This window comes from Thamnophis sirtalis, unplaced genomic scaffold (genome assembly GCF_051295495.1).
Source record: "Thamnophis sirtalis isolate CommonGarterSnake01/CBP01778 unplaced genomic scaffold, rThaSir2_p1.2 scaffold_15, whole genome shotgun sequence".
Classification (NCBI taxonomy): domain Eukaryota; kingdom Metazoa; phylum Chordata; class Lepidosauria; order Squamata; family Natricidae; genus Thamnophis; species Thamnophis sirtalis.
Window position 1 is genome coordinate 15,701,248 of NW_028261395.1, and position 8,852 is coordinate 15,710,099.

Below are 8,852 nucleotides of genomic sequence, written 5' to 3' on the forward strand. Positions count from 1 at the left end.
AAGAATCTTTCTTTTTATATTGGGGTATAGAACAGGAAGAGGGCCAACCCATCCTTCTATTCAGAGCTGGAGATCTGCCAAAAATGTCATTGCGAAGGGAACTTTGGAGCTGATAGCTACTGTTTGATCGTGTCCAACTCTACTTTAATGACTCACAACTTTATAGAATTTATGACTTGGAAAAGAACTTACAGACATCAACTGTAAACCCTTCATGCAAAACAAACACTGCAATCCCCATGGAGATCCGGACCCTTACTACTCTCCCGGCCTTCTGCAAAGCCACTAAGTCCTGGCTGCTCCGGCAGGCCGGGGGGGCTGTTGAAATATCCAGCCCCACGGTAACTATGAATGTTGTGTATTTTAAATTGTTGTTTCGTCTATTTATCCCCTTTCCCTTTTTATTGTACGCCGTCCGGAGTCCTTCGGGAGTGGGCGGCATACAAGACCAATAAACTGAACTGAACTGAACTGAACTGAAAAATTGGGGAACAAACTTAAAAATGAAACTATCAGTTGCATACAAGGAAAACCAGTACAAAATGTTTTACAGATGGCACCTGGCACCAACAGGGTTAGCTAAAATCTCAACAAATACCTCTCCAAAATGCTGGAAATATGAATCAATACATGGTGGACCTGTGAAGAGGCTAAAATTTTTTGGAAAAGGATCAAAAAGTGGCTAGAGGTAATAACAGGTGTTAAAATAGAATGGAAACTTGAAGGTTTTTTATTAGGAATAATGACTGTGAAATATATAAAAAAATCAGTATTTAATATTACACATAATTACGGCGGCGAGGATTGCCTTTGCCCAGAAATGGAAAAACAAATTAATTCCAAGTGAAGATGAAATAATAAGAAAGGTTATGGACTGTGCTGAAATGGACAAATTAACATAAGAAATCCAGGGAAAAGAAGAAACAGAATACTACCAGATATGGTATAGGTGGATGGAGGAAAGAAACAAGGAACAATGAAGGAAGGTAACAAAGCCCAAAAATAGTAGTTAAGGAAAATTAACACACACACACACATATATATATGTATCCAAGTGATTTAAATTTACTAGAGGTAATCAGCCAATATAGCAGACAGATGAGTAAGATAAGAGGGTTAAGAATGGTGAAATGCAAATGAAATATAATAGAAGGGGAAACAATATAAGGTGAGCGATATCGATTGGCAATTGCTATTAGAAAGAGCAGGAAGCGCCTGTTTGTATTGTATTGTGTAAATGTGGTGTACGACTAAGTTTTGTATGTGTATATTTTACATGTTTGTAAATAAAATGTATTTTTTTTTAAAAAAAGAAGCAACGGATGGAAACTAATCCAAGGAAAGAAGGAATCTGGAATTAAGGAGAAATTGCCTGACAGGGAGAACGATTAACCAGTGGAACAGCTTGTGAAGGATAGAATATATGCATAGATGAGGCCCTGGGGACCAGAGGAAGGGTCATATGTGGCGATAGGACCCAGGTGTGGATGGAATGGACATGAGAGTGAGGAATATGAATTCTGATAAAACATTTTCTTTTGTCTTCATTTCTTTGACTTGGCAATTAAGAACTTTGCTCCTTTCCTGTCTCTCTCACTGCAGAGGGCGTAGGGGTCATGGGGTAGCTGCCTCAGATAAAACTGTTGGTTCTTTTACTCTGCTCTACAATAGGAAGGAGGCGGGCTGCATATGAACAATGAGACAAAATTTAGCACCTTAAAACCACTAGCCAGGATGTTAGGAACAAGAATAACTTGCTTATAAGAAAGCCCCGAAAACCCACATAGAGGTGGCACACTTTGCAAGATACCTGTGACCTGGGGTACAAAACAAGTGATGTGAAATTCCAAATAACCAATCAATATTATCTGTTATGCATGCATTATTAGGGGAAGGGCAAAGGGTTGAACGCGACCATCCCTTGACTATAAAAACTGCCATAAGATTCTACTCTTGGCCCTTGGTTAGCTTTTCAAACCGGGGTCCTTATATTTTGGTACCAAAATAAAAGTATGATTCTATATCACACCTTGTGTCCGGTGACTTATCGACTTTGACACCAAGAGCCCAGTTTTGGGGACAATTGCCTCCAGAAGTTGTGGGTTCTTAAGAGACTGGACAGCCACTTGTCTGGAATGGTGTAGGCTCACCTGCTTGAGCAGGGGGTCAGACTAGATGACTTTGGCTTTCTGGTGAGAACCTCCATTGATGCCAAGATTTGGGCTTTTTTCACCATTTAGAGTTTGTCCCAGCAGTTTTGGCCCATGTTCCCATGATGACGGCCGACAGACATTTTGTTGCTCTCAAATAATTATCCTCTCCGTCCCTTTGACTGGAATCTTTTTCCACAGAGAAAAAGGGAAGTAATCCATCTTTGATAAGCCTGTGATGTTACATTAAGGTGGCTAATCTCTTGGTATTTCTGTTAACATTTTTATTGAATTATAAAATAAGATGCAAAATACAAAACAAAATAGGAAAACAGTGGGGAGGAAGAAGGGAAAGAAAAGTGAGTATTAGGAAAAAGAAGTGTTGACTTCTGACTCTCTGTTGCAGTAAAATAAGGCATTAACATCAAATCACAACTTTTTGTTTTTCATAATAATATGAAAGTAGCCATTTCTATAAGGATCTATCAGTCTAATTGGTAAAACCCAAAATCAATGTTTCATTCTTTTCCACTTCAAGCAGAGTTCAGAAGGGATCTCTGGGTGGAAACAAAAGCATTTATATTCTATTCCAAGAGTCAGGAATCTGTTCCAAGGGCGAGTGGTTGACTGGGTTGAGGCATTCATTCTATGTGAGAAGATCCCTATGTAGCCACAGGAGACGTTTCTGGCTCCTATGGAAGGGAACCTTTGTAAATCCTTGGAGGCAAAGAAAAGGGGGGAAAAGTAAAGGGTAGGCAGTGAGGCCGAGGGTCAAAGTATGAGACTCACACACAAACCCGTCCTTGAGAACACCACGGTTGGGCAGTGTGACAAAGTCAGCCCTTTATGGATTTGGAGGAGGGTAGGCCCTGGCAGAAGACAGCCTGCTCCTCAGGACCTCCTGGGAGTTTCCACTTCCTCATTGTCCATGAAGCTCTTTATGCTCACAAGGTCTACGTTGTTTCCAAAGCAAGTTGAAGGCCAGTCTAAAAGGGGCGGGGCCAATGAGATGGGTGGGGCCAAGAGGTTGGATTCCTCCCAGGGGCAGAGGATGGAAGGGGGGAGGCCTTGTGGGGTCAAAGCTGCTCCTTTCCCATCCTTACTTAAGACACAAAACCCTAATTTTATAACAGTGAGTCGATTTACAACAGTTTGTTTAGTGACCATTTGAAATTACGATGGCACTGAAAAAAGGGACTGAGGACCATTTTTCACTTCTGACTATTGCAGCCATCAAAATCCAGACACTACTGACTCAATGGTTGCACTGTCGGGGGGGGGGGGTGTTCACGTTATCCCCTTTTGCAATCTTCTGACAAGCAAAGTCAAGAGGGTAGCCTGGATTCATTCCTGTTTCTAACTTAACAACTGCAGTGATTCACTTAACAAGGCTGTAAAATGAGGCAAAATCAATGTCTCACTTAGTAACGTATATTTTGGGCTCAAGCTGCATTCCTATTCCTGAACTCTTGCATTGCTGTCTTAACTGTAGGCTATTATTCTCTTTATAGCAAGGCAGAAAAACCACACCCACCAGCCATTTTGTGGTGTGTCAAAAGGGCCAAGACACAAATCCTGCTTCCACAATGGAGGGAGGGAGGTCCCGTTGTTGATTCTGTTCTGGAGGAAGAACGAGGCAGACAGGAACTGAGACAAGGCAGGTTGAAGCTAACACAACCTTTTATTACATACAGCCCAATGTAAGGCAAACCTCGAACCGGCAAACAGCAAAACATTTGACAGCTGACAGCCCTTTTATACTGGAGCTGTCAAATGCTTAACCAATAGAAAGGCTGGATTCTCCTGTCAACTGGCTGCTCGCTAAAATTGTAGCCAATCAGGAGCTGGCAATACAAATCAATGGTGTTGTAGCCTCGAGGACTTAACACCCTTCTCTTCCCAGTGGGACACAAGTGTAGTCAGCCAAATACGCCGGCTGGCATTGGCTCCGCCCAGATCGTCTTAGTTCAGGGATGGTGGCCAAAGGAGGAGCCACTGGTGGAGAGTCCTGTGGAACCTCTGGAGACTGCGCAGCCGAGTCAGCAGGAAACATGACCGCCGCGGGACTGACCGGATTCCCAGGTGGGTCAGGCGACGAGAACGCATCGGAGAGGGGTGCTGTGTGCGACTCTGCTTGTGCTGGAGTGGCTTCTGATGGTGTTAGTTCCCCAGGGCAGGATTGGGCCTGCCCTGGGTGTTGGTCTGCTGCGCTGGTGGCTCTCTGTCAGAGCTGGTTGATGTGCCGGCGCCACACTCGCCCATCATCAAGCTGGACCCTATAAGAGTAGGGTCCAGTTAGTTGAGTAATTTGTCCAGGAAGCCACCTTGGTTTAGCCCCATAGTTTTGGGCATAGACGAGGTCTCCCACATTAAAGGCCAGTGTGGTGTCGCCTGCAAGGGGGATTTTTTCTGCTGCATAGCAGGGGTGCAGCTGGTCCAGGGTTTTCCGGAGCCAGTGGCCCATAAATTGTTCTGCAGGACTTTGCTTGGTGACCAGGCACGGGTTTGTATGCTGCGCCAGGAGATATTGGGACAGTTTGTTATGCCAATTCCCTGGCCCCAGGCGGCCCAATGCCTCTTTAGCCGACCGGACGGTTCATTCTGCCAGGCCGTTTCTGGCCGGGTGGAACAGAGCCGTTGGTGCGTGTCGTATGCCATGCTGGCCTAAAAACATTTGGAAAGGCACCGACGTGAACTGGGGCCTGTTGTCAGTCACCACCACATCAGGCAGTCCATGGGTTGCAAAAAGCCTTCCTAACACCCTAATTATGGCCTCTGAAGTGGTGGATGGAGTGTCAGTTCCACCCACTTCAAGTAGGCATCTACTATGACTAAGAAGTTCTGCCCTAAGAACGCACCAGCGAAGTCCAAATGGACTCGTGTCCATGGAGCCTGGGGCATGTCCCATTCCCTGATGGGCACCAATGGGGGAGCCGGTCTAGATTGCCAGGTGGCTACCCAGTGTTCTATTTCTTGGTCAATTTTGGGCCACCACATGTAGCTTCGACCCAAAGATTTCATGTGCACAATGCCTGGGTGAGCAGTGTGCAGGCAACTTAAAATTGGCTGAGGTAAAAAGTCAGTCTGAGTTCTTTTCCTGGTGGCCAGTTTGAGGCGGCTGACCTCTTCTTCATTGCCTGAGAAGTCTTCATCGTCATCTTCTTTGTGGTGGACAGTGTAGCCCCTGCTGGCATGGGTGGCCGGTGGCAGAAATCTTTGAATTTCTGCAGTGGATTTGTCATCCACGGCTGCCTGAAGGCTCAGCTCTTTTCGCACCAGCAAATGTCACTGAAGTCTGAGGCCTTTGATACCACAGACCAGCTGTTCTAACAGGGCATCATGCAGCACAGGAAAGTCACAGTTTAGAGTCGCTGTCCTGAGGGAAGCCATGTAATCGGTCACGAATTTCCCTTCTCTCTCGGTCCTCTGCCTAAACGCATCTGGCTATGCGCTAGGGAGTTGGAGAGTAGTGATTTTTAAGTTTCTCCAAAGGTGTCTGCCAAGGCATCGAATCTACGGACTGAGGGGCTGCTAAAGCCGTAGCTGTTTCAAACATCTCGTGGCCACAAGCGCTATGAAAATAGCCTCTTTTACGGCCATTAGACAAACCGGTGAAGTCATTTGCCTCCAGGAAACATTCGAACCGCTCGAGGTAGGCATCCCATGTTTCAGTGGCTGGGCTGAATGCCGCGAATGCCAATAGGTTAGCCATCCTTAGAAGGACGGAACGTAATGAATTAGCCTTGGAGCGATGTCTCGTCGCCAGTGACTTGAGACAGCTCTAACAGTGACTTCACTTCTTTCCTTTACCTCAGACCTGATCCCACCTTTGTCACCAGTGTTCTCTGCAACTTGGGAGTCCTCCTGGACCCACAGCTGACTTTTGACCATCATTTGTCAGCTGTGACCAGGGGGGCATTTGCCCAGGTTCGCCTGGTACGCCAGTTGCGGCCCTACCTGAATCGGGAGGCCCTCACAACAGTCACTCGAGCCCTTGTGATCTCCAGGCTGGAATACTGCAATGTGCTCTACATGGGGCTGCCCTTGAAGAGCATCCGGCGATTTCAGCTAGTCCAGAATGCGGCCGCGCGAGTGATTGTGGGCGCACCACGGTTCGCCCACATAACACCGATCCTCCGTGAGCTGCGCTGGCTACCTGTTGATCTCCGGGTGCGCTTCAAGGTGCTACTCACCATTCATAAAGCCCTCCATGGTAGTGGATCTGACTATTTGAGAGACCGCCTTCTGCCAATGACCTCCTTTCGTCCCATCAGATCGCATAGAGTAGGCCTCCTCCGAATTCCATCCGCCAGTCAGTGCCGACTGGCGACTACGCGGAGGAGAGCCTTCTCAGTTGCAGCTCCGACGCTTTGGAGCGATCTCCCCGTGGAGATTCGCACCCTCACCACCGTCCAGACCTTCCGCACAGCCCTCAAGACCTGGCTATCCCGTCAGGCCTGGGGATAAGACCCTAACTTCGCCCCACCCGAATGCTGAATGAATGTTGTGTTTTACTGGTTTATTTTTTTTTTATTCACACGGTGTTTTTTTTTCCCTTGTGTTTTGTCTTGCACCCCCTTCCTATTTATTGTAAGCCGCCCTGATTCCCCTCAGGGAAAAGGGTGGCTTATAAATGTCATTAAAATGAAATGAAAAAAAAAAGAAAAGAAAAATGTAGGGAGAACAAGGCAGACAGGAACTGAGGCAAGGCAGGTTGAAGCTAACACAACCTTTTATTACAGTAACATACAGCTCAATGTAAGGCAAACCTCGAACCGGCAAACAGCAAAACATTTAACAGCTGACAGCCCTTTTATACTGGAGCTGTCAGATGCTTAACCAATAGAAAGGCTAGATTCTCCCACCAGCTGGCTGCTCACATTTTAGCCAATCAGGAACTGGCAATACAAGTCAATGGTGTCGTAGCCTCGAGGACTTAACAGATTCCATTTGGAGACTGCTCATTTTGTAAGCCAACTTAAATCATCCGATTCAAATGGCCATGGAAATTTTATCAGAGTGAGTGTCAGTTGGTCTTACCTGAACTGCATGTCTCGAAGGATGGCATGGGAGCAGTCACAGCTGGGTATTGTCATGGCCCATCTGCCCGGAGACTGAGGTAAATCTTGAGGCCACTCCCTCTACTCCTCCTCTGACTCTCCAGATTAACTGATGGTCCAGTCAAGTCGAACCTGGAAGGAAGGGAACAGGGCAATTCCCCCACTCCCCCTCTGGTCTCTGACTGACCAGGAACTATCCGAACTTAGGCCCAACCTGCGTGGGGCGCACTGCGGGCGGGAAGTGACTGCTCCCATGCCATCCTTCGAGACATACAGTTCAGGTAAGATGAACTGACAGTCTTTGCAGTGGAGCATGGGAGGAGTCACAGCTGGGACATACCAAAGCCTGAGTCCCCCTGAGTGTCTAACACTTTCTGGAGAACTCTCTTCCCAAAGAATGCTTCCGTGGAGGCGAAGGCGTCCAACCGATAGTGTCTGATGAAGGGAGAGGGCGAAGCCAATGCTGCCACCGTGCAAATGTCCTCGATGGGAGCCTTGGTGGCCCAGGCCACGGAGGTGGCTGCACTCCTGATGGAGTGTGCGGTGATGCCTTCAGGCACTGGGAGGCCTCGCGCCTCGTAGACCTTGGAGATAGCCAGCCTGTTCCATCTACTGATGGTGGCTGAAGAGACCTTCGCTCCCCTGGTTGCAGGTGAAAGGAAACGAAGAGGGCCTCCGACCGCTTAATGACAGACGTGCACTTCAGATAGATGCGCAATGCCCTAACATAAAAACGATCCCAGGACCTCTCCCTTCCTCTAGAACAGAAGTCTGGGAGAACTATGAAAGGGGGAATTAATCTTAGGCATGGTCGAGCCTGAGTACAACCCTGTTGCTGTGAAAGGTGCAGAGATCCGCCCTAGCCAACAGTGCGTTGATCTCTGACACCCTCCTGGTGGAGGTGGTGGCTATGAGGAACATCACCTTAAGGGTAAGAAGCTGAAGACTCACCTCCCTCAGGGGCTCGAATGGTGCTTCTAGGAGTGCCTGGAGCACTCTGGGTAGGTCCCATGAAGGAAAGCGGTGGATCACCAGGGGCCGAAGGTTGGTTGCTCCCCTGAGGAACTGCTTAATGATGGGAAGTTGGGACAAGGATTGTGTACCAACTCCTCCCAGGACAATGACAAGGGCTGAAACCTGCCTTCTGAGGGTGCTGGGGCCCAGACCTTTCTCCAGTCCATCCTGGAGAATATCCAGTATCTGCGGGACTGTGGCTGATTCCAGTTCTACCTGAGCAGATTGGCACCAGGACGCAAAGGAGACCCAGGTCACATTGTAGATGCGAGTGGTGGATCTTCTCCTGGCAGCCTCGATGGTCCCGATGACCTTGGGGGAAATCTGGGCTTCCCTTAATTGTTCCTGCTCAAGCGCCAGACGGTCAATTGGAGCCAGTCTGGGTCTGGGTGGACCAGACTCCCCTGAAGGGTCACCTCCCCTCGAGGGATTTTCCAATGGGGAAAGGTTGATATCTCTATCAGATCTGCGAACTAGGGATGGGGCCAGTAGGGAACCACCAGGATGACTCTGCCCTCTCTAGCACTAGCTTCCTCAGCACTCCGGAAAGGAGGGGAAGGCATAGAGAAGTCCTGATGGCCAACTGCAGCACAGGGAGTCAATATCCATCGCTCCCTGTGTTGGGAAC